This window comes from Arachis duranensis, chromosome 6 (assembly GCF_000817695.3).
Source record: "Arachis duranensis cultivar V14167 chromosome 6, aradu.V14167.gnm2.J7QH, whole genome shotgun sequence".
NCBI lineage: Eukaryota > Viridiplantae > Streptophyta > Magnoliopsida > Fabales > Fabaceae > Arachis > Arachis duranensis.
The window spans coordinates 30,343,002-30,370,048 of record NC_029777.3 but is presented as its reverse complement, the minus strand read 5'-3'; positions in this window follow the sequence as shown (position 1 = coordinate 30,370,048).

Sequence of the window (27,047 nt, the reverse complement as noted above, 5' to 3'; positions counted from 1 at the left end):
ATCTCAAGGTGAGATTGAAACAGAAGTTCTTCAATTCTTCACCCAAGATCCAAAGCAAGAATGAAAACTAAGAGAGCTTTCTAATGGAGCTGCACTCAAATATTCTCTAATGGGGCTCCCTACAATAGATGAAAATGATGCCTTTATATAGGCTTTAAAAATGAAAAATGAAAATGAAATTAAAACAAATTACAAAAATGAAAATCCTAATTTAATTGATCCATGTGCCTTTGAGTGATGATGTGGGCTTAGCTTGCTTTGGATTTGAGGAGAAATGGGTTTGGTTGGCCTTGATTCAATTTGGTGAGGAATTGAATTCAATTGAATTTTGGTTGATTTTTGGCCCATGACACTCCCAGGAGGCTGCCCTGCCCTTGTGGACGGCAGGGCAGAAAATTGATGCGTGCAGCCTTGGTGCGGGCGTGGTGCGTTGGTGTGTGCTGCAGGATGCTGCCCTGCCCTCGCGGAGGGCAGGGCAGAAAATTCTGGTGCGCCAGATTGGTGCTGCGGTGCGCTGCTGGTGCTGCCAGATGATGCCGTGGTGCGCCAGAATGGTGCCTTGGTGCGCCAGAATTGTGCCACAACAAAATGCTGCCCTGCCCTCGCGGAGGGCAGGGCAGTGTTTCTACTTTGACATCCCGAGTTTGAAACTTGGATGCTACACACGCTACCCATTTTCCTTGGCTTTCTTGGTACCAAAGTGAGGCTTAATTCCTTGCTTCCTCATGGCCTTTAAAAATGCCTTTCGTTCCTGCCTCAATTTTATGCCAAATATGGATTTCTATGTATTGTTGGAAAGCTCTGAATGTCAGCTTTCCAACGCGACTGAAAGCACATCAATAGGACATCTGTAGCTCAAGTTATAGCCCTTTGAAGTAGGCATGGTCATGCTGTGAGCGGCCAGATTTTAACTTAGCGAAATTCTTGCATCCAACCTCAATGTGCATCACGATTCTGCCCTGCCCTTGGCAAGGGCAGGGCAGTGTGCGTGCTGGCTGCTTCCTTCCTTGATTTGGTCATGGGCCACACTTTTAAAAGCGTGGCCTAAGGCTCCAAAGTGTACCCCAACTTCAAAGTGTACCCCAAAGCTCTTTTTTTCTCCTTTTTTTGTGCTTCTTTGCTTCTTTTTCTTCTTATTTTCTACAAGATTTATAAAATTAAAATATCAAGAAAATATATCATTTAAGTACAAAAGCATTCAATATTTAAGCACAATTCATCAATTTCTTGTATGAAAAAGCATAGAAAAATAGGTATATGTTGACATGTCATCAACCACTCTGCAGGTGGATCCATTCACCTAAAGAAAATGCCTGTAGAAGCTCAGAAACTTATTGAAATGGTTGCAAATAACCTGTTCATGTATACCTCTGAGAGGAATCCTGTGAGAAATGGGACGCCTCAAAAGAGAGGAGTTCTCGAAATTGATGCTCTGAATGCCATACTGGCCTAGAACAAAATATTGATCCAACAAGTCAATATGATCTCTCAGAGTCTGAATGGATTGGAAAATGAATCCAACAGTGCTAAAGAAGCATCTTCTGAGGAAGAAGCTTATGATCCTGAGAACCCTGTAATGGCAAAGGTGAATTACATGGGTGAAGCCTTTGGCAACACCTATAATCCTTCATGGAAAAATCATCCAAATTTTTCATGGAAGGATCAACAGAAGCAAGGCTTCAATAATAAGAATGGTGGAAGAAGCAATTTTAGCAATAGCAAACCTTTCCCATCATCATCTCAGCAATAGACAGAGCATTCTGAGCAGAATCCTTTTAACTTAGCAAACATAGTCTCTGGTCTATCTAAGGCCATTCTTAGTTTCATGACTGAAACAAGATCCTCCATTAGAAATTTGGAGGCACAAGTGGGCCAGCTAAGTAAAAGGGATACTGAAACTCCTCCTAGCACTCTCCCAAGAAATATAGAAGAGAATCCCAAAGGAGAGTGCAAGGCCATTGATATAATCATCATGGCCAAAACCTTAGAGGAGTAGAAAGACGTGAATCCCAATGAGGAAAACCTCTGGGAACATCCAGTGGTCAGTAAGGAATACCCTAATGAGGAACCAAAGGAATTTAAGGCTCATACAGAGACCATAGAGATTCCCTTGGACCTCCTTTTACCATTCATGAGCTCTGATAACTATTCATCTTCTGAAGAGGATAAAGACATTGTTGAAGGGCAAGTTGCCAAATATTTACGAGCAATCATGAAGTTGAATGCCAAGCAATTTGATAATGAGACTTGGGAGGAAGAGCCTCCCATGCTCACCAATGAACTGAATACATTGGTTTAGCAAAATTTACCTCAAAAGATACAGGATCCTGGTAAATTCTCAATACCCTGTACCACAGGCACCATGACCTTTGAAAAAGCTCTGTGTGATCTGGGGTCAGGGATAAACATGATGCCACTCTCTGTAATGGAGAAACTGGGAATCTATGAGGTACAGGCTGCCAAATTCTCATTGGAGATGGCAGATAAATCTCTGAAAAAGGCTTATGGACTAGTAGAGGATGTGCTAGTGAAGGTTGAAGGCCTTTACTTCCCTGCTGATTTCACAATCCTAAACACTAGGACAGATGAGGATGAATCCATCATCCTTGGAAGACCCTTCCTAGCCACAGCAAGAGCTGTGATTGATGTTGACAGAGGAGAGTTGATCCTTCATGTGAATGAAAAATGCCTTGTAGTAAAGACTCAAGGTTCTCCATCTGTAACCATAGAGAGTAAGCATGAAGAGCTTCTCCCAATACAGAGTCAAACAGAGCCCCCACATTTAAACTCTAACTTTGGTGTTGGGAGGCCACAACCAAACTCTAAGTTTGGTGTTGAGAGATCTCAACCATACTCTGATCATCTGTGAGACTCCATGAGAGCTTACTGTCAAGCTATTGACATTAAAGAAGTGCTTATTGGGAGGCAACCTAATTTTATTTTAATCTATATTATTTTGTTTTCTTTTAGGTTGATAATCATGTGAAGTCACAAAGACAATTACAAAAATAAAGAAAAAAAATCAAAAATAGCATTAAAAATAGCACACCCTAGAGGAAGTACTTACTGGCATTTAAACGCCAGTAAGGGTAGGAAAATAAGCATTTAAATGCCCAATCTGGCACCTTTCTGGGCATTTAAACGCTAGAATAGGGCACCAGACTGGCGTTTAAACGCCAAAATAGGGCAACAAACTGGCGATTAGACGCCAGAACAGGAAGGAAAACTGGCATTTAAATGACAGAACAGGGCAGCAGACTGGCGTTTAAATGCTAGAATTGCACTCTAAAGCATTTTGAATGCCCAATTGGAGCAGAGATGAGAATTCCTTGACCCCTCAGGATCTGTGGATCCCACAGGATCTCCACCAACCTCAACTTACTCTCTCTTCTCTTCACACCTTTCTACAACACTCTTCCCCAAATATCCTTCACCAATCACCTCCATATCTCTTCCCCAAATACCCTTCACCAATCACTTTCTTAACTGTTCCCCAAAAACCCCCCACCCACCTTCAAAATTCAAAACCATTTCCCTCCCAAACCCACCCAAACCTTTCATACACACCTTCCCCTCCCCTTGGCCGAAACACATACACCTTCCATCTCTTCCATTTTCTCCTTCTTCTACATCTTTCTTTCATCTTTTGCTCGTACCTCTAGAAAGAGGAAAGGGAAGGAAACTGCTTCCACCTCTGAGTCGTGGGAGATGGAGAGATTAATCTCAAAGGTCCATCAAGACCACTTCTATGAAGTTATGACCAAGAAGAAGGTGATCCCTGAGGTCCCTTTTAGGCTCAAGATGGGCGAATATCCGAAGATCTGACAAGAGATCCAAAAAAGAGGTTGGGAAGTTCTTGCCAACCCCATTCAACAAGTCGGAATCTTAATGGTTCAAGAGTTCTATGCAAATGCATGGATCACAAGGAACCATGATCAAGGTATGACTTATGTACTTTCAACGGTAGAGTTTCTACACACCATAGATTAAGGGTGTGGAGCTCTGCTGTTCCTCGAGTATTAATGCAATTACTAATGTTTTCTATTCAATTCATGCTTATTCTTATTCTAAGATATTCATTTGCACACAAGAACATGATGAATGTGATGATTATGTGACGCTCATCACCATTCTTACTCATGAATGCGTGATTGACAACCACTTCCGTTCTACATGAAAACAAGCTTGAATGTGTATCTCTTGGATTCCTGATCCATGCGTTTGATTGCCTCTCGTAACAATAGAGCCTTCAATTCCTTGCGATCAGAGTCTTCGTGGTATAAGCTAGAATCAATTGGCAGCATTCTTGAGATCCGGAAAGTCTAAACCTTGTCTGTGGTATTCCGAGTAAGATATGGGACGGGATGATTGTGACGAGCTTCAAACTCGCGACAGTAGGGCGTGGTGACAGCCGCAAAAGGATAGTAAATCCTATTCCTACACGATCGAGAACCGACAGATGATTAGCCCTACGTAACCTATAGCTAGACCATTTTTACTGAGAGGATAGACGGTAGCCATTAATAACAGTGATCCCCTACATACAGCTTGCCATAGAAAGGATTCGGAAGGATTGGATGAAGGCAGTAGGAAAGCAGAGATTCAGAAGAAACAACGCATCTCCATACACTTATCTGAAATTTCCACCAAGGAATTACATAAGTATCTCTATCTTTATTTTACTTTTCATTTATCTTTTAATTATTAAAACTTCATAACCATTTGAATCCGCCTGACTGAGATTTACAAGATGACCATAGCTTGCTTTAGGCTGACAATCTCCGTGGGATTGACCCTTACTCACGTAAGGTTTATTACTTGGACGACCCAGTGCACTTGCTGGTTAGTTGTGCAAAGTTGTGAAAGAGAGTTGAGATTATAATTATGCGTACCAAGTTGTTGGTGCCATTGTGTATCACAATTTCGTGCACCACAGAGAAACAAGAGAACTCTCTCATAAGTGAAGCAATGCAAATTCCTACAAAAGAATGTGAGGAAATCATTCAACAGAGTCCATACCCCAGTGAATTAGAGAACTCTCCACCCTCACACATGGAAGAAGAAGATGCACGACCAAAGGAGGTTGTACGGGAGGAAAACAATTATGGAAATTTACACTCCAATGAAGCAGAGAGCCACATAGAGGGTGAGTTCATTGAATCACCAATTCAAGAGGTTCTTGATAAAGGATACACTCCACCCATCTCACAACACCTAAATCCTAAATCCAGAGTGGTAGAGATAATCAAGGAATGTACTAAAAAAGCGGATTGTGACCAAGAAACAAAAGATGATATCCATGAAAAAGAGAAGGTCAACAAGAAACAATACAACCCCTATCCTAACAAGCAAGGAGAATCAAGCTGATAACAATAAAAGAATGTTTGTTAGGAGGAATTCAATTCCGAGGGCACTAATCTTCTCCACTTTCCCTTTAGGGTCATTTCTTTTAACCAACCGGAAGATGAGGAAGAAAATTCAACAATCAAGTGTCAAGCTAATGACATTAAAGAAGCGTTTGTTGGGAGGCAACCCAACCATAAGTATCTTTTAGTTTGTTTCAATTTTATCTCAGGTTAATTTTTTATTTTATTCTCTATTTTTAATCTTCAAAGTTTTTCTAGGTTTTCTAATGCTTATGATCATGTACAGCGCTTAGAATAGGGACATAAGAACTCAGAATGGAAGAACAGAACACCCTGAAGTAGGAAGGCTCTGGCGCTGAACGCCGCCTGAAAGGAGGCAAACAGTCCTGTCATTCAATGCCAAGGAGGGACCACGTTTTCTTTGCTTGGGAACAAAAAAACTTTTTAAGTTTGGTGTTGCAGAGTGAGCTCTAGGTTTATATTATCATCAATGGCACCAAAAGATGGTGAATCATCTTCATGGAAGATCAGCAGCCACCATAAACTAAGGTGGTTAAGTTTCATTATCCCTTTCTTTATCTTATTTCATCTTTCTATTCTAGCTTTGGCATGATCACTATTAGGATTTCCTTGCTTTCTAGTCTAGTAGTTCAATTTTGAAATTTTTATGGTTAAAAGATGTCTCATGTATTACTCACTAAGCTTAAAAAGAAATTTTTTTGAAAAAGAAGTAGTAAGATGCATAAGATCTTGAGTTATATTATGAGTCATTCTATTTACTTTGATGTGGTGGCCTTATTTTTATTTTCTGAATGTATGAATTAAACAGTGCATACTTGATATTAAAATTGGGTGTAGTGGCTCTTAAAGAATAGTGAATTTAGAAGTATTATTGATTCTCTAAAATATCAAAAAGATTGATTCTTAAAGCAAAAGAAACAGCAAAAAGAAAAGAAAATTGAAAAATAAAAAGAAAAAGGTCCAAGGCTTTGAGCATCAATGGTTAGGAGGGTCAAAATTGGCCTAAAAAGCTCAAAAGAGTTGATATCCCTAACTATATGCTTGTGGTGTGAAGGTGTCAAGAAAATCTTGAGACTGAGCATTTAAAGTTGTGATCCAATGCTATAAAGAGTACGCTTAAGGCTCTGAGCACCATTGTCGAGGAATTTAAGCAAAGCTAAATTCAAATCCAAAGGGTTCCCTCAGTTAAGTGCTTGTGGCGTTTATGTATCAGGTGGTAATACTTGAAAACAAAACACTTAGAGTCATGGCTAGGCTCAAAGGTGCAAAGCACCAAAAGAAAAAAAAAGTTGTGTTCAAGAATCAAGAAAAACTTAAAGAAGAGAGTCAATAATATCATCCGAATTCTAGTTCCAAAGGATACCAATATTGCTAAACTTCAGAGGAAAGAGAGATGCCAAAGCTATGCAGAAATAGTGTTAAATAGCCCCATTCAATAATTAGACCCGAGCTTAAATGACAACTCTAATCTTGTGTGTTTTCTCTTCATTGGTCCAATCTTGTTTTTGGTTGCATGAGGACAAGCAATGGTTTATGTTTGGTGTTGTGATAAGTGAATATCTTATACCCTTTTTCACCTCAATTTCTAGTTGTTTTTAGCTAGATTTTATTAAGTTTTATTACATTTTAGTGCAAAAATTCTCTTTGGATGCTACTTTGAATTTTTTAGGTATTTTTATAATTTTAGGTGAATTTCGGGTGAATTTGGCATAATCTTATTCAGAGATGAAGAAAGCATCGCAGATGCTACGAATCCTGACCTTGGTGTATTCGAATGATCATATCTTGAGCCATAGAGATCCAATTGACGCGGTCTCAGTGGTGTTAGAAAGCTAACTTCTAGAGCTTTTGAACGATATATGATAGTTTATACTTCTCTTCCCGAATGACTGCCAAAACTGGCGTTAAACACCAAGCTTGGGCATCCAACACCCAAGAAGGACTGATCTCCCACGTTGAACGCCCAAAACTGGCGTTCAACGCCAACCAGGGAGCAGAGACCAGCGTTTAATGCCCAGAATCCAAGTTGAACGCTAGGCATAAGCCCAAACACTCAAAAAGTGGGTGCCAAAGTAGATTTTAGCACTCCTTAGCTCATCTTATCTTATCCTTGTAACTTTTAAATTTAAATTAACATCTTTTAGGTTTAGTCTTAGAGGTTTTTACTATAAATAAGAGACTTCCTTCCTCCTGTGGAACACGCTCTTAGAAGGGGAAACATTCAGATCTAGACAGATCTTCTTTACTTTTTATTTTGTTTTCTCTGTAAAGTATGAGTAACTAAACCTCCTAGTTAAGGTTAGGAGCTCTGCTTATTTCTATGGATTAATATTATTACTCTTCTATTTTAATTAATGTTTGATTCCATTCTAAGGTGTTGTTTTCGTTTTTACTCTTATGAATCTAGGTGTAACGATAGTGTGACCCTTATTCTACATGAGCACCTGTGATTTTCGACAGAGTTATCTCACTTGGGCTACAGCTTGAAAACACTCCTCCTAAACTGAGGGTTATCTGCGGCTTATTGGGATATGTGACATGAAATCCTATCAGTTTTAGGTAATTAAGGTTTTTGTGGCGCTAAACTACTATTCCGAGGGTTACCTGAAACAGAGAGGTCGATGTCGGATGAGATCTTCAGATCTGAACTAGATTGCTGCGTCGGACATGTTGACGTAGGAGATGCTGCTGGTTCTCGGTCACCGAAGGGTGGTCGTACCTGCAAGAGACTCTGATGCTTAAGTCAGTATGGGCTTTAGGCAGGTTTTTTGTAGAATTAGAGTATGAGTTATACCTGGGTGCTCCAGTGTATTTATAGTAATGCTTGATGACCTTCCTTTGAGATAAGTTGGTTATCTTATCTTATCTTTTGTAGAGGAGATCTTTATCTTTTTCTCAGCCGCCTTCTGGTGGGCGGTGATCCTTTGTTTTGGGCCTGCTTGGACCTCTGTTGCGATCTACTGAACTCTTTTGTGAAGAGGTTGGTAATGGACCACCTTACAAGAGGTCGGTCCATTTGCTTTAGGCCAACTCAGACCTTGTAGCGCGTACCGGTGTGTGAACAGTGCCCCTGCTTGAGCTTCGTCCTTTTCGTGAGGTTGTGCTCGTTTCTGAGCTTCGACCTCTTTCGGGAAGTCGTGTTCAAGTATCTTCCTGGTCGCGTTCGGTCCGTCCCTTTCTCGAGCGATTTTTACGTCTTTAATGATTTTGAAAATGCAAAGTGTTTTAAATGTGGCATCATTCCTTAGTGCATCAGTTTGGGTTTTTATGAGTGCTTTTAAAGCCTTTTAATAGGGCTTTAATTCCCTTTTTGCCGTTTTGTTCCCTCCTTCAATTTGAAATTAAAGGGATTCTTTGGTTCTTTCAGTTTTCTTGCTTTCTATTTGTTTCACTTTTACATTTCTGACGGGAAGCTCCTTTCTTTGGCCTTACTGTTTCGACCTGCCCCAAGCTTTCTTCTTTTCTCTGAAGCTTCGAGGCGCTTTGCTGGTGTGGACCGTTCGTGCTTTCGCCGTGTGTCTGTTTATTGCTTCTTTTCTTCCTTGCAGGTTAGTGCTCTGCTTCGTCCCCCTTTTGCATGCTTCAATGGTAGCTTTTCTTTGTGCTTTACTGCTACATTTTTTCTTTTTGCATAAAGTTTTGATCTTGCTGAGCTTTTTTTGAAAAGGCTGAGGCTTTTTGGTTTCGGATTTGTTTGCTGGAAGGGTTAGGGTTTTCTATTTTTACTGCTTTTCTATATCTGCATTGCCTCTAAAGGGTGCCCCTGGGGTTTAATGGTGATCTTCGAGCCTTGGAGTGCTCTTTTTGTTGGTTGCTGGATGCATTTCTGAATCTGTCTGAGTTGCTTGGTAGTGACCATTCTTCCATTTTCTTTCTGTAGGTGTAGTTTTCTATGTCTTCACATAGAAATATTGTTGAGATGTCTACAAAGGTCCCCCTGGTATGGCTGACTAGTTAGATTCTATAGTGTTAATGAGTGTTACTGTGGCCGACCCGGAGTATTGTGAGAGACTTAGAAGATTTCATAGAAATTGTGAGCATAGGGAGAACGAAAAGAACTATGAGTTATTGTCTCCCGAGCCTGAGAAGAGGGTTAGTTTCCCTCCCTTAAGTCAGGTAGGACGTCATTTCTTCTATGTATATGACTATTTCTTTACCCAGCTAGGAATTACCATTCCTTTTACTGCCTTTCAGACCAAAATCTTGTGGAACTGTAATGTGGCCCCTTCGCAGCTTTACCCAAACTCGTGGGATTTTATGAAGATTTTCCAGTTGTTATGCCGAGAGCTGGGTGTCCGACCTACCCTGTCCCTTTTCCTTTTCTTGTTTGTGCTACTGCTGACCAAACTGGGGGTGGCCAAGAAGAAGGCTTCTTGGATCTTCTTTCAGGCTACCCATGGGAGAAAATTTTTTTCCATGTTTGATAACTCTTTTCGGGACTTTAAAAATTTATATTTTAAAGTCCGAGCTGTTGAGGATGTTTGACCCTTCTTTTTGGACGAAAATGATGAGCCGACTTTTCTTTTATGGTGGTAGAAAGATCCTGTAGTTCTTAAGTATCCATGGGAGAGTTTAAATGAAGTAGAGAGTTTTTAGAGGATCCCGCTCTTCTCCATTCCGAGGTAGGTAGTGTCCGACCTCTTCTTTCATAGAAAGTTTTCTTCTATTGATTGTGATCTTGTCATTGTGTAACTATTTTACTGGCTTCTTTTCAGAGATGGTGCCGTCGTTGGATTCGATGAAGGTTTTTCGCAAGGCAAAGAAGGCGGTGGCTGCCCAAAATTTGTGTGGAAGACGTCGGGGTAGAGCTCTTCACAGTTGCCCTTAAAGAAGCCAGAATCTGATCCTCAGGGGCCGAGGAAAATAATCCCGACCCCTAGAATTTTAACAGTTTCTACTGATCCACTCGTGGTGACTTCTGGTGCTGCCTCCTCTCCTACTTCAGCTAGCCATCCTCCGAAGAAGCCAAGGACTGTCGGTCCTTATAATTTGGAAGACAAGGAATTTGATATTGTGGCTTTTGCCATAGAGCTGATTGCCCCTTATGGTAAAGTTCCTCTTGATGATGTGTCGATCCCCAACATCTTAATTTTATATCATGTAATAATGTAACAGTGTCCGGATGGCCAATCTCAGTGCAGCCTTGTCCCGGTTTGTCAAAGAATCTTTGATCCATGCTACTAAGGTCTTTTTGGAGGAGGCCAAAGCTGATTATCATAGGATGAAAACTTTGAAGGGCAAGTTTGAGGCCAAGGTTGTTGGATTCGAGCTTGCTGTAGAGAGGGAGAAGGCTCGGGCTACTAATGCGGAGGCGGCTGCTAATATGGCTGAAGAGATGGCTAAGAAGGCCAAGGAGAGCTATACTCGGACCTATGGTGAGTTGTTGGAGACTAGGGAGAGGCTTCAGTCAGCTCAGGATGACTATGTCGAGCTTCAAGGGCATGTGGTGAGTGGTATGACTGTGCTATATGAAAACTTGAGCGGATAATTTATACGCTTTTTGGCATTGTTTTTAGGTAGTTTTTAGTAGGATCTAGCTACTTTTTGGGATGTTTTTATTAGTTTTTATGAAAAATTTATATTTCTGGACTTTACTATGAGTTTGTGTGTTTTTCTGTGATTTCAGGTATTTTCTGGCTGAAATTGAGGGACTTGAGCAAAAATCTGATTCAGAGGCTGACAAAGGACTGCTGATGCTATTGGATTCTGACCTTCCTGCACTCGAAGTAGATTTTCTGGAGCTACAAAGCTCCAAATGGCACGTTCTCAATTGCACTGGAAAGTAGACATCCAGAGCTTTCCATCAATATATAATAGTCCATACTTTGTCTGAGTTTTGACAACGAAAGCTGGAGTTCAAATGTCCCTTCTCTGCCATATTCTGAACTCAAAACGCCAGAACTGGCATAAAAGCTGGAGTTAAACGTCCAAACTGGCACCAAAGCTGGAGTTACTCATGGCATCATCGAGCTCTAAAAGAAGAAAAGGGAAGGAGCCTATGGAGCAACCCCCTTTTGATGAGAAGAAATTTAGAACCTTTCACCATGCATTACAATTTGGGTGGATGGCTGATAAAGAGATCATATATGAGCTAGGCTTTCAAGTCACGAAAACTGAGTGCCCCAAAATCACAGAGAAGGGGGAAAGAGAAGATGGGAGCTCCTCACTGATCCAGTCACAAGAGTAAACGCAACTCTTGTAAGAGAGTTTTATGCAAACGCGGTCAGGTATGATAGGGCATATGAATCCTATATAAGCTTTGTAAGAGGGGTAATGGTGGATTTTAGTCCCATGAACATCATGAGGGTGTTAAAGCTACGAACCATACCATTCGCAGAAGAGAGCTATCAATCCAGAATAGATAGTTGTCCCAATTATGACCAGATTGTGGAAGATATCTTCATACTAGGAGCGGATTGGGTAAGATATTCCCATTGAAGCCAAAATTTATTAAAAGAGGGGATCTCACCCCTGAAGCAAGGGGTGGTTTAAAATTGTAAGGAGATCCATCTTTCCTACCAGAAATAACTCAGAGGTAAACCGTAAGAGAGCAACAATGGTACAATGTATACTCAAGGGGGGAGAGATCAAGGTTCATGAACTCATAGCTCAGGGCATTCAGAAGTTCGCTGAGTAAAGTGATTCTGGAGGAAGGTTAGGCTACCCTAGCACCATTTTCCGTCTGTGCACAAAGGCTGGGGTGGTGATCGAAGATGGAAATCCCGAGTGGATAAAAGTCGGCATCCCAATTACTTTTCGACGGATGCATGCCGTTGCACCTCCCCTACCTCAACGAAGACTAAAAAAGAGGCCAGCCCATCAAGTTGAAGAAGGACAAAACCCAGAGGAGCAAGCCCCAGCCACTTTAGACATGCACCAATTACAAGCAGCTATTGATGGCTTGTCTAGGCAATACATGGAGAATCAAAGGGCACAGAAGGAGCTTCAACTACAAATGATGGATTGCCAAGAATAATTATTCTCTAGATGGATGAATCAACAAGGGGAGTGCCAAAAGCAATTGATGGTGCAGCAACTGGAACAAGGGAGACAGTGGGGTGAATCCTTCCACAGGTTGAACCAAAAGCAAGATCAACAACAAGAAGCCATCCAAAAGCGAATCAACATCCAAGCACATTAAGGTGCACACATTCATGAGATGCATCAGAAACAAAGAGAATAGGCAAATCTTTTCGATGAATACAGAGCATTCTCGGAAGGAGTCTATATGAGTGAGACTGGATATCATGTAAACACTCAAGCTAGGCTCGGATACTTAGTCAGACAACTGCCTGTATTGCACCCCGGGATCACAAGATATGAGGACGTAAAGGATGAATTAGCATGAAAGAGAAAGAGCCGAAAAGAGTCATGAATCAGTAAGGAAGCCACTGGAAGATTGGAAAAGAGCTAGAATGACACGGATACAGGGAAGTGCAAGTGGACACAAAGAGGACAAACAAGAGAGAGAGCATGAGCATTCCCAGAAGTAAAAGGTGGTGGAGTTCCCTCTTCGTTCTATCTTTTTTTTAAGTTTAAATAAGGAAAATCATATATGAAATAGAACATGCTTCCATAGTAACTTAGGAATCTTCAATTCTATCTTTAAGCTTCCATTACTTAAGTCTATGTTGCTGGTCTAAGTCCCTGGCTTTCATTTTCATCTTGCTTACATGTATGCTTGTCCTTTAAGTCAAATAAAAGAAAATGTTATGAAAAACAAGAGTAGGGTTTATCTTGTGAAGTAAGTTCTCAATGTTTGTGGTATGGTAATTGATTAGCTAAGTTGGTTCACCAACAAGGTATATATATGCTCTAAATCACATGCTTGAAGCACATCCTATTGAGATTAGCCAAACAACAAGATCCTAATAAGAAGAAGAAAATATTGTGATCTTTACATGATTTCATGAGAATTATGTAAGAAATGAATGATAAAATGGATAATGCATGATCTCATGACTTGGAACAGAGCTTTGATGCACTTTATTTGCTTGATTTCAGGACAAAAGAAGCAAGGAAGAGCCACGTTAGCAACCACGTTAGTCTAATTAACGTGACCACTAACGTGGAATGGGAGTAAGTTTGTAGCGTTAATGGAAAAAGTGATCGCCAATAATGCCTTCGAAAGCCATCATAGCCCACGTTAGTTGCCACGTTAGTTGCATTAACGTGGGAGCTAACGTGGAAAGGAAAGGGGAGCTCCAACGTTAATGGTAAAGGTGAACACCACTAACATTCCAAAAGGCCACACTTAGCCACGTTAAGAGTCATGTTAATCCAATTAACGTGAACTCTAACGTGGAAGGAGGAAGAAATTGCCAACGTTAGTGACACTCACCTTTGTCATTAACGTTGGACTAAACCAATATTACCTACGTTAGTGGTCACGTTAAGACCATTCACGTAAAGGGCAACGTGGAGCAAGGAATGATAGGCCAACATTAGTGACACTCACCTTTGTCACTAACGTTAGAGATGGCAATTACCACCATGTTAGTGGTTACATTAATGCCATTAACGTGAAGCACTAACGTGGGGAGAAGGGATGTTTTGAAGCATTAGTGACAAAGGTGAGTGTCACTAACGCCCTCGAAGCTTGGGCATGCCCACGTTAAGGGCCATGATAGTTACACTAACGTGGATCAATAACGTGGGGAAGAGAAGCAAGGAGCAATGTTATTGGTAAAGGTGAATGTCAATAACATTTGCGAAGGACTAAGAGGCAACGTTATTAGTAAAGGTGAATGCCAATAACGTTTGCGAAGGACTAAGAGGCAACGTTAGTGGTCCCGTTAGTGCCACTATCATTGAAATTAACGTGGATCAATTTGGTTTGGAGCGTTAGTGAAAAAGGTTATTGTCACTAACGTTCTCGAACCCACATTTTCACTTAACATTAACACTACTAACGTCCTAACTAACATCCACTCATGCCTGACTCACACTTTTTTTGTAAGCAAAGCTAAGCCCACGGAAGATTGTAAATGCTTCAACTCAAGATCAAATGCCCATATCCAAGACTTGAAGAGCTTACTAGAAGATCAAGAAGAGTAGTATATATAGGAGTAGTTTTGAACTAGAAATGAGCTTGGCATTTCGGAGAACTACACTCTGTATATTTACTTTTCCTGCAATTTCTAGTTTACTTTAGAATTTACTCTTCTATATCATCTTCCATTTCCAGAGCTATGAACAACTAAACCCCTTTTCATTGGGTTAGGGAGCTCTGTTGTAATTTTATGGATCAATTATAGTTTTCATTCTTCTTCTTCTTTCTTTTCTCTTGATTTACTAGAAAGCTTTTGATCTTAAATCAATTGGTTAGTTATCTTGGAAAAGAAACTCTCCATAATTGGATCTCCTCTGAGCCTTGGAAAAGGGATGAGGAGATCATGCTAGAAATGCTTTCTCATGTTGGACCAGATTGGGGTTTGGACGGATATAGTGACATATAATCCTCCCAACACTTTGATTTGGAAATACATGTGGTATAATCAGTGACCATACTTTATCTCTTCCCATGAGCAATTAAATCAAGGAATTGGGCAATTGTTCAAGTTTAGAGAGATTGGGTTGCCAAGGAATTGGGATCCAATCACCTAGGATTGCCAAGGAGATCAATGAATGCATTGATTGAGGAAGAGATGAGAATGAACTTGATCCGAAGAATGCAACATCTCCTAAGCCCAATGAATCCCCCATTTCTGATCTTACCCATTCTCTTTACTTTCTGCCATTTATTTTTATGTTCATCTCCCCAAATCCCCATTTAAGATTTTGCAATTTACTTTCTGCAATTTACTTTCCCGCCATTTAATTTTCTGAAAATTCTCAACTCAATTTCTGCTTTGCTCAACTAGAACATTGCTCTAATTAAAGTTGCTTGACCAATCAATCCCTGTGGGATTCGACCTCACTCTATTGTGAGTTTTTACTTGACAACAATTTGGTATACTTGCCGAAGGAAAATTTGTTGAGAGACAACTTTTCATGCATCATACTTCCATGATTTGGTATGGCCCTTTCCAGTGGGCTTCTAGTTTCCCTTCTATTGACCAACCTGCTCTTATATCATTTCGAATTAGGATAAGGTCACTGGTGGTGAAGCTTCGCTGGATTACTTTCTGGTTATACCTTAAAGCCATTCGATGTTTTAGCGCCTGCTCTCTAATCCGAACTTTTTCTCGAACTTCTGGAAGTAGGACGAGCTATTCTCTTTGTGCTTGGGAGTTGGCACCTTCATTGTAGAGGATCACCCTAGGGTATCCTTCATCTATTTCTATGGGAATCATTGCCTTCATTCCGTAAGCAAGTCGGAAGGGTGACTCCCCAGTGGTGGAGTGTGGGGTTGTTTGATATGCCCACAGGACTTGTTGGAGCTCTTCAACCCAGGCTCCTTTTGCGTTCTGTAGTATATGTTTTAACCCGACCAATATGACTTTGTTGGTGGCTTCCGCCTATCCGTTGGCTTGTGGGTGTTCTATGGTGAACGAAATTGTAAATCACACTTCTCACAATTCGTACCACTAACCAGCAAGTGCATTGGGTCGTCCAAGTAATACCTTACGTGAGTAAGGGTCGATCCCACAGAGATTGTTGGCTTGAAGCAAGCTATGGTTATCTTGTAACTCTTAGTCAGGATATCAATTGAATTATCAGTTGACTTGCAAATGAACAAGAGAGCATGGATTAAATAATACTTATTATGCAGTAATGGAGAATATGTTGGAGTTTTGGAGATGCTTTGTCTTCTGAATCTCTGCTTTCCTCCTGTCTTCTTCTTCACGCACGCAAGGTTCCTCCTATGGCAAGCTCTGTGTTGGTGGATCACCGTTGTCAATGGCTACCATCCGTCCTCTCAGTGAAAATGGTCCAGTTGCGTTGTCACCGCACGATTAATCATCTATCGGTTCTCACTCATGCTGGAATAGGATTCATTGATCCTTTTGCGTCTGTCACTATACCCAACCCTTGTAAGATTGAAGCTCGTCACAGTCATTCAATCCCTGAATCCTACTCGGAATACCACAGATAAGGTTTAGACTTTCAAGATTCTCATGAATGCTGCCAATGGATTCTAGCTTATACCACGAAGATTTTGATTAAGGAATCCAAGAGATACTCATTCAATCGAAGGTAGAACGGAGGTGGTTGTTAGGCACGTGTTCATTGATTGAGAATAGTGATGAGTGTCACGGATCATCACATTCATCATATTGAAGTGCAAATGAACATCTAGATAGGAACAAGCGTGTTTGAATAGAAAACAGAAATAATTGCATTAATTCATCGAGACGCTACAGAGCTCCTCACCCCCAACAATGGAGTTTAGAGACTCGTGCCATCAAAGAGTACAAAGTTCAGATCTAAAATGTCATGAGATACAAAATAAGTCTCTAAAAGTTGTTTAAATACTAAACTAGTAACCTAGGTTTACAGAAAATGAGTAAAGTAAGATAGATAGTGCAAAAATCCACTTCTGGGGCCTACTTGGTGTGTGCTGGGGCTGAGACTTCAGCTTCTCATGTGCCTGGGCTATTTCTGGAGTTAAACGTCAGGTTGTGACCTGTTTTGGGCGTTTAACTCCAACTGGTAACCTGTTTCTGGCGAGCCAAAATGGAACATGGAACTGGCGTTAAACGCCAATTTACGTCATTTATCTTCGAGCAAAGTATGGACTGTTATATATTTCTGGAAATCCTTGGATGTGTACTTTCCAACCCAATTGAGAGCGTGCCAATTGGACTCCTGTAGCTTTAAAAAATCCATTCCGAGTGCAGGGAGGTCAGAATCCAACAGCATCAGCAGTCCTTTTTCAGCCTGAATCAGATTTTTGCTCAGCCCCCTCAATTTCAGCCAGAAAATACCTGAAATCATAGGAAAATATACAAACTCATAGTATAGTCCAGAAATATGAATTTTGCCTAAAAACTACAAAAAATACTAAAAACTAACTAAAATATACTAAAAACTACATGAAATTACCCCCAAAAAGCGTATAAAATATCCGCTCATCACAATGCCAAACTTAAAACTGTTGCTTGTCCCCAAGCAACTAGATAAATAAGATAGGATAAAAAGAAATCAAGAAGCAATAATATCTCAGAGTTTCAAGTGAAGCTCAGATTCTAATTAGATGAGCGGGGTTAGTAGCTTTTTGCTTCCGAACTGTTTTGGCATCTCACTTTATCCTTTGAAATTTAGAATGATTGAAATCTATAGGAACTCAGAATTCAGATAGTATTATTGATTCTCCTAGTTTAGTATGTTGATTCATGAACACAGCTACTTTATGAGTCTTGGCCGTGGCCCTAAGCACTTTGTTTTCCAGTATTACCACCGGATACATAAATGCCACAGACACATAACTGGGTGAACCTTTTCAGATTGTGACTTAGCTTTGCTAAAGTCCCCAATTTGAGGTGTCCAGAGTTCTTAAGCATACTCTTTTGCTTTGGATCACGACTTTAACCACTCAGTCTTAAGCTTTTCACTTGGATCTGCATGCCACAAGCACATGGTTAGCGACAGCTTGATTTAGCCGCTTAGGCTTGGATTTATTTCCTTGGGCCCTCCTATCCATTGATGCTCAAAGCCTTGGATCCTTTTCACCCTTGCCTTTTGGTTTAAAGGGCTATTGGCTTTTTCTACTGTTCATTCTCTTTTTTTTTTCACTGCTTTTTCTTGCTTCAAGAATCAATTTCATGATTTTTCAGATCAACAATAATATTTCTCTTGTTCATCATTCTTTCAAGAGCTAACAATTTTAACATTCATAAAATTCAATATAAAAAATATGCACTGTTCAGGCATTCATTTAGAAGACAAAAGGTATTGCCACCACATATAAATAATTAGAATTTTCCTTATTAAAAACTTGAAAAAATATTGCCTCCTTATTCTAAAAATCTGCTATTTTATTTATGTTTGATAATGATGAGAAAAATAAATTATAGCTTAATTGGAGATAAAATCAAAATAGATATACTAATTACTACTACTCATATATAACTTCTAAGGTAAATTCCTAATAAGAATAATTATCACAGAGTTAAGGCTAAGATTAGGACTGAACAACCTTTATTTTGGGAGGTGGATGCTCCCTTAGTCTGTGGAGTGCGTGGTCCTTTAAGAGACAGCTTCTGACGCTTCAGTTCCCTCAGTTCACGCCTTTGCTCTTCTTGTTCCCCAAGCAGTTTACAAAGCATGCTACTTTGATTTCTCTGCTCTTCCTTCAGTTGGTCAATAGCTTCTTGCAACTTGGTAACAGATGCTTCAAGACGCTCCCAATATTCAAATTGAGGGATTTTCGAGAAGAACTCCTATGCTTTCCTCTTGATGGGGTCGTCCTGCACTTGTTGTCCTTCCATTGACTTCTTGGTGATTGGTTGCTCAACTAAGATATACTCATTTACTCCCATCTTTACCCCAGTATCTTTACATAGCATAGAGATTAAGCTTGGATAAGCCAATTTGGCATTTTTGGAGTTCTTGTTTGCAATTGTGTAAAAGTTCACAAGAAATCAGCTGATGAACTTCCACTTCTTTTCCCAACATAATGCAATGGATTATTACTGCTCTTTTGATGGTGACTTCAGAGCGGTTGCTAGTGGGCAATATAGAACACCCAATGAAGTCCAGCCAGCCTCTGGCGACTGGTTTGAGATCTTCTCTCTTGAGTTGGTTTTGGACTCCTTTTGTGTTGGTTGTCCACTTGGTTCTAGGGAAGCATATGTCCTCTAAGATTTCGTCGAAGCCCTTATTTGTTCTCATCATTCTACTATTGAAGATCTCTCTTATTTTATCAGGGTGGAGGTGAACAATCTTCCCTCTGACCAGAGTTTGATAGTCATAGAAGGCGGTTCCAGCTATTCTCTGCTGTCTGTTTGCCACAGATTAGAAGAGAATTCCTGAACCATGTTTCTTCCCACCTATGTTTCAGGATTAGCTAGGATTTCCCAGCTCCTGTTTCGAATTTTCTCTTGGATCTCTGGATATCCGTCTTCTTTCATATCGAATTTAACTTCTGGGATCACTGACCTTAGACCCATTATTTTGTAGTAATGGTCTGAATGTTCTTTGGTTAAGAACTTCCCTTGATTCCAAATTGGTTTTGGAATGTTCTCTTTTTTGCCTCTTGGAACGATCTGTTTTCCCTTAGGAGCCATGATCTTAGTGGGTATTGGTTTAGTGATCACGGATAAACACACCAAACTTAGAGGTTTGCTTGTCCTCAAGCAAAAAGAAAGGAAAGGAGAGGGATAGATGGAGAGCCAAGTTCGAATTTATGGAGGAGAGGAGGGAGCCGAACGTGGATTTAAAAGGGAGGGTGTAGGTTTTCGAAAATTTTGAAGAAGATATGATAGAAGATATGATTTGTAAATGATAAGTATGATAAGAAAAAGATGCAATTTAAAATTGAAAAGATATATGTGAAAAAGATAAATCTAAATTTTGAAAAGAAGATATGATGAGTATAAAAAGATTTGAGAAGAATTTAAAAAGATTTAGAAAGAATTCAAAAAGATAATTGAGTTTTGAAAAAGATTTGAAAAGAAGTTGAAGAGGATTTAAAAAAAAAGATTTATGTTTAGAATTAAGATACATTAGATATCTTTGAAAAGGGATTTGAAAAATGAGGATTTGTAATATGTTTATGCAAGAAATTATGGATGGAAACATGAAAATTTGAAAAAAATCAAGTTGGGAACAAAAACTTCCTCCATTCCACAATCCTGGCGTTAAACGCCCAACTGCTGCATGTTTTAGGCGTTTAACGCCCAGTTGGTGCTTGGTCTGGGTGTTTAACGCCCAGCTGTTGCTTCTAACTGGCGTTAAACGCCAGAAACTCCTTTATCACTGGGCATTTTTCTGAACGCACAAGATGCTATAAATCTGGCGTTAAACACCCAGAAGTTGCTTCTTTCTGGCGTTTAACGCCCAGATGGCTATCTCTACTGGCGTTAAACGCCCAGTAGATGCTTCTTTTGGGCATTTAACGTCCAAAACAGCTTTTACTGGCTTTTTCGCACCAGTGAGCTTCTTTTTGCTGTTTTATTCTCTGAATCCTTCTGTAACTCTGTGAACTCATGCAATTGCTATTTTACCTTAAAGATAATTAATTTGAACCTGTAAAATTCAATTAATTAACAAATAAGCTTTGTTAATGGCTGGGTTGCCTCCCAGCAAGTGCTTCTTTATTATATTTAGCTGGACTATTACTGAGCTTTAATCAAGTCTCAATTTTGAGCATTCTTGCTCAAAATTGCTTTCAAGATAATGTTTGACTCTCTGTCCATTAAAAATGAACTTTTTGTTAGAATCATTATCCTGAAGCTCTACGTATCCATATGGTGACACACTTGTAATCACATATGGTCCTCTCCACTGAGATTTCAATTTCCCGCGGAATAATCTGAGCCTAGAATTAAATAGCAGAACTTTCTGCCCTGGCTCAAAGACTCTGGATGATAGCTTCTTATCATGCCATCTTTTTGCTTTCTCTTTTTAAATTTTTGCATTTTCGAAAGCATTGAGACTGAATTCCTCTAGCTCATTTAACTGGAGCAATCGTTTTTCTCCAGCTAACTTAGCATCAAGGTTTAGGAATCTGGTTGCCCAGTATGCCTTATGTTCCAGTTCCACTGGCAAGTGAAAGGATTTTCCATACACAAGCTGGTATGGAGAAGTCCCTATAGGAGTCTTGAATGCTGTTCTGTATGCCCACAGAGCATCATCCAAGCTTCTTGCCCAATCCCTTCTACGGTTAATCACAGTCCGTTCCAGGATTCTTTTAAGTTCTCTATTAGAGACTTCAGCTTGCCCATTTATCTGTGGATGATATGGAGTTGCCACCTTGTGGCTAACTCCATATCGAACCATAGTAGAGTAAAGCTATTTATTGCAGAAATGAGCGCCCCCATCACTGGTTAGTACTCTAGGGACACCAAATCTGCTGAAGATATATTTCTGAAGAAATTTCAGCACTGTCTTAGTGTCATTAGTGGGTGTTGCAATAGCTTCCACCCATTTGGATACATAATCCACTGCCACCAGAATATAAGTGTTTGAGTATGATGGTGGGAAATGCCCCATGAAGTCAATACCCCATACATCAAACAACTCAATCTCCAAGATCCCTTGTTGAGGCATGGCATAACTGTGAGGTAGATTGCCAGATCTTTGGCAACTGTCACAATTAAGTACAAACTCTCGGGAGTCTTTATAGAGAGTAGGCCAATAGAAGCCACATTGGAGGACTCTTGCGGCTGTTCGCTCACTTCCAAAGTGTCCTCTATATTGTGATCCATGGCAATGCCAAAGGATCTTCAGTGCTTCTTCTTTAGGCACACATATATGGATTACTCCGTCTGCACATCTCTTAAAGAGATATGGTTCATTCCAAATATAGTACTTTGCATCCGTGATCAATTTCTTTGATTGCTGCCTACTATACTCTTTGGGTATGAATCTCACAGCCTTGTAGTTTGCAATGTCTGCAAACCATGGTACTTCCTGGATGGCAAAGAGTTGCTCATCCGAAAAGTTTTCAGAGATCTCAGTAAGAGGGAGGGACGCCCCTTCTACTGGTTCTATTCGGGATAGGTGATCTGCTACTTGGTTCTCTGTCCCTTTTTTGTCTCTTATTTCTATATCAAACTCTTGCAGAAGCAACACCCATCTTATGAGTCTGGGTTTTGAATCTTTGTGAGTAGATATTTAAGAGCAGCATGGTCAATGTACACAATCACTTTTGATCCTACTAAATAAGATCTGAACTTGTTAATGGCGTAAACCACTGCAAGTAACTCTTTTTATGTGGTTGTGTAGTTCTTCTGTACGTCATTTAAAACACGATTGGCATAATAAATGACGTGCAAAAGCTTGTCATGCCTTTGTCCCAACACTGCACCAATGGCATAGTCACTGGCATCACACATTAGTTCAAATGGTAATGTCCAGTCTGGTGCAGAGATGACTGGTGTTATGACCAGCTTAGCTTTCAGAGTCTCAAATGCCTGCAGACACTCCTTATCAAAGATAAATGGCGTGTCAGTAGCTAGCAGATTACTCAGAGGTTTGGCGATTTTTGAAAAATCTTTTATAAATCTCCTATAGAATCATGCATGCCCCATAAAGCTTTTGATTGCCTTAACATTGGCAGGTGGTGGTAATTTTTCAATTACCTCTACCTTAGCTTGATCCCCCTCTATTTTCTTGTTCGAAATTTTGCGCCCAAGGACAATTCCTTTAGTCACCATAAAGTGACATTTCTCCCAGTTTAAAACCAGGTTAGTCTCTTGACACCTCTTTAGAACAAGTGCTAGATGGTCAAGACAGGAGCTGAATGAGTCTCCAAATACTGAAAAGTCATCCATGAAGACTTCTAGAAATATTTCCACCATATCAGAGAAAATAGAGAGCATGCACCTTTGAAAGGTTACAGGTGCATTGCACAGACCAAATGGCATCCTTCTGTATGCAAATACTCCAGATGGACATGTGAATGCTGTTTTCTCTTGATCCTGGAGATCTACTGCAATTTGATTATAACATGAATATCTATCCAGGAAGCAGTAGTATTCATGACCTGCTAGTCTTTCAAGCATCTGGTCTATGAATGGTAAAGGAAAATGATCATTTCTGGTAGCTGTATTGAGCCTTCTATAATCAATACACATACACCACCCTGTAACTGTTCTTGTAGGAACCAGTTCATTTTTTTCATTATGAACCACTATCATGCCACCCTTCTTAGGGACGACTTGGACGGGGCTTACCCAGGGGCTATCAGAAATAGGATAAATAATCCCAGCCTCTAGTAATTTAGTGACCTCCTTCTGCACCACTTCCTTCATGGCTGGATTCAGCCACCTCTGTGGTTGAACCACTGACTTGGCGTCATCCTCCAATAGGATCTTGTGCATGCATCTGGCTGGGCTAATGCCCTTAAGATCACTGATGGACCACCCAAGAGCTATCTTGTGTGTCCTTAGCACTTGAATTAGTACTTCCTCTTCCTGTGGCTCTAAGGTAGAGCTTATGATTACAGGAAAAGTGTCACCTTCTCCTAGAAATGCATATTTCAGGGATGGTGGTAATGGTTTGAGCTCAGGTTTAGGAGGTTTCTCCTTTTCCTGAGGGATTTTCAGAGGTTCTATTATTCTCTCTGGTTCTTCCATATCAGGTTGAGCATCTTTAAAGATATCCTCTAGCTCTGATTCGAGACTCTCAGTCATATTGACCTCTTTCACCAGAGAGTCAATAATGTCAATGCTCATGCAGTCGTTTGGGGTGTCTGAATGCTGCATAGCTTTGACAACATTCAACTTAAACTCGTCCTCATTGACTCTCAGGGTTAATTCCCCTTTTTGGATGTCAATGAGGGTTCGTCTAGTTGCTAGGAAAGGTCTTCCTAGAATGAGAGTTGCACTCTTGTGCTCCTCCGTTTCTAGCACGACAAAGTCAGTGAAAAAGGCAAATGGCCCAACCTTGACAATCATGTCTTCAATCACGCCTGATGGGTATTTAATGGAGCCATAAGCAAGTTGGAGACATATTCGAGTTGGTTTGACTTCTTCAGTCAAACCAAGCTTTCTGATAGTAGATGCAGATATTAGGTTGATACTTGCCCCAAGATCACATAGAGCTTGCTTGGTACAAGTACCCTCTAATGTGCATGGTATCATAAAGCTTCCAGGATCTTTAAGCTTTTCTGGTAAACTTTTCAGAATGACTGCACTGCATTCTTCAGTGAGGTAAACTTTTTCAGTTTCTCTCCAATCCTTCTTATGGCTTAAGATCTCTTTCATGAACTTTGCATAATAGGGTATTTGCTCAAGTGCCTCTGCAAATGGAATTTTTATTTCAAGAGTCCTGAGATAGTCTGCAAAGCGGGCAAATTGCTTATCCTGTTCTGCTTGGTGGAGTTTCTGAGGATAAGGCATTTTGGCTTTGTATTCCTCAACCTTAGTTGCCGCAGGTTTATTACCTACAGAGGTGGTTGGGAAAGCCTTCTTAGAGGGGTTGCTATCAGCACTTGTATGTGTTTGATCCCCCACTGGCGTTTGAATGCCATGGTTGGAAGCTGGATTGGCGTTGGATGCCAATTCCTTATCTGTTTCTGGCGTTTGAATGCTAGAACTGAGCTTCCTTTGGGCGTTTAACGTCACTTCCTTGCCTATTTGTGGCGTTTGAACGCCAGAACTGAGCATGGGTTGCACGTTTAATGCCAGCCCTTCACCTTTTTCTGGCATTTTAATGCCAAAATTGTTCCTCTCTGGGCTCTTACTGTCCTCAGAGGGATTTTGGGTAGTAGTTTGTTCATTTGTTGGCTTCCTGCTGCCTTGAAGTGAGGTATTTAATGTCTTCCCACTTCTTAATTGAACTGCTTGGCACTCTTCTATTATTTGTTTTGATAACTGCCGTTCAGTTTACTTCAACTGTACTTCCATGTTCATATTAGCCATTCTTGTGTCTTGTAATATCTCCTTGAATTCGGCTAGCTGTTTTGTTAGAAAATCTAATTGCTGATTGAATTCAGTAACTTATTCTGCAGGACTGAGTTCAGCAGTTACTGTTTTAGCCTCTTCTTTCATGGAAGGTTCACTACTTAGGTACAGATGCTGATTCCTGGCAACTATATCAATGAGCTCTTGAGCTTCTTCAATTATTTTTCTCATGTGTATAGATCCACCAGCTGAGTTGGCCAAAGACATCTAAGCTTTCTCTGTAAGCCCATAATAGAAGATGTCTAACTGCACCCACTCTGAAAACATTTCAAAGGGGCATTTTCTTAGCATCTCTCTATATCTCTCCCAGGCATCATAAAGAGATTTATTATCTCCTTGTTTAAAGCCTTGGATGTTTAGCCTTAGCTGTGTCATCCATTTTGGGGGGGAAATATTGATTCAGGAATTTTTCTGACAGCTGTTTCCATGTCCTTATGCTAGCGTTAGGTTGGTTATTTAACCACCTCTTAGCCTGGTCCTTTATAGCAAATGGAAACAGTAATAATCTGTAGACATCCTAATCTACTTCCATATCATGTACTGTGTCAATAATTTGTAAAAACTGTACCAGAAACTCTGTAGGTTCTTCCTGTGGAAGACCGGAATACTGGTGACTTTGCTGCACCATGATAATGAGCTGAGGATTCAACTCAAAACTATTGACTTCGATGGAGGGTATACAGATACTACTCCCATATAAAGCAGTAGTGGGGTTAGCATATGACCCCAGAGTCCTTTTGGACTGTTCATTTCCACTTAGGTCCATGATGGAGAAAGGGAGATGATGTGGATTTATTTTATTAAAAAAATTTCGAAATAATAAAATAAAATAAAATAAAAACTAAAATAAAAATTTGAAAATGTTTTATGAAGATTTTCGAAAAAGTGAGGAGAGGAAAAGTGGTTAGGAGATTTTTGAAAAAGATGTGGATTTTTTTAAATCTTAAAAGGATAAGATTTGAAAAATTTTGAAATTGAAATATGAATTTTTATGAAAAAAAATTCAAAATAATTGCTTAAAAATAGTTAGAAAAGATATTTTTTATTTTTAATTTTATTATGAAAGAGAAAAACACACAAAAGACACAAGACTTAAAATTTCTAAATCCAATGCTCCTTGTTTTCGAAAATTTTGGAGGGAAAACACCAAGGCACACCAAACTTAAAAATTTTAAGATCAAAACACAAAGAAGACTCAAGAACACCTTGAAGACTCACAAGAACAACAAGAACAAAAGAAAGAATACCAAACTTAAAATTTTTAGAAAACCAAAATAAAATTTTCGAAAACTAAAGAAAAATTAACAAGAGAACACCAAACTTAAAGTTTGGCACAAGATTTAATCAAAGAAAAATTATTTTTGAAAAAGTTTTAAAAGGAAGATACCCAATTGCTAAGAACACAAGCCCACGCTCTAGCCAACTGATCTATAAATTTAACGTGTTTTAATAAGGTATTTTTAAAGGAAAATAAAAACATGCAATTCGAAAAATTCAAAGACAAAGAAAAGCATGCAATTGATACCAAACTTAAAACATGACACTAAACTCATAGAAAAACTAAAAATAAATAAGGAAAAATAATATTTTTTATGAAAAATTTTTGAAAAGAAAATAAAAGACTCTGACCCAAAAGACAAAATTTTCCTAATCTAAGCAACAAGATTCACCGTTAGTTGTTCAAACTCAAACAATCCCCGGCAACAGCGCCAAAAACTTGGTGCACGAAATTGTAAATCACACTTTTCACAATTCGTACCACTAACCAACAAGTGCACTGGGTCGTCCAAGTAATACCTTACATGAGTAAGGGTCGATCCCACAGAAATTGTTGGCTTGAAGCAAGCTATGGTTATCTTGTAACTCTTTAGTCAGGATATCAATTATAATTATCAGTTGACTTGCAAATGAACAAATGACCATGGATTAAACAATACTTATTATGCAGTAATGGAGAATATGTTGGAGTTTTGCAGATGCTTTGTCTTCTGAATCTGTGCTTTCCCCCTGTATTCTTCTTCACGCACGCAAGGTTCTTCCTATGGCAAGCTGTGTGTTGGTGGATCACCATTTTCAATGGCTACCATCCGTTCTCTCAGTGAAAATGGTCTAGGTGTGTTGTCACCGCACGACTAATCATCTGTCA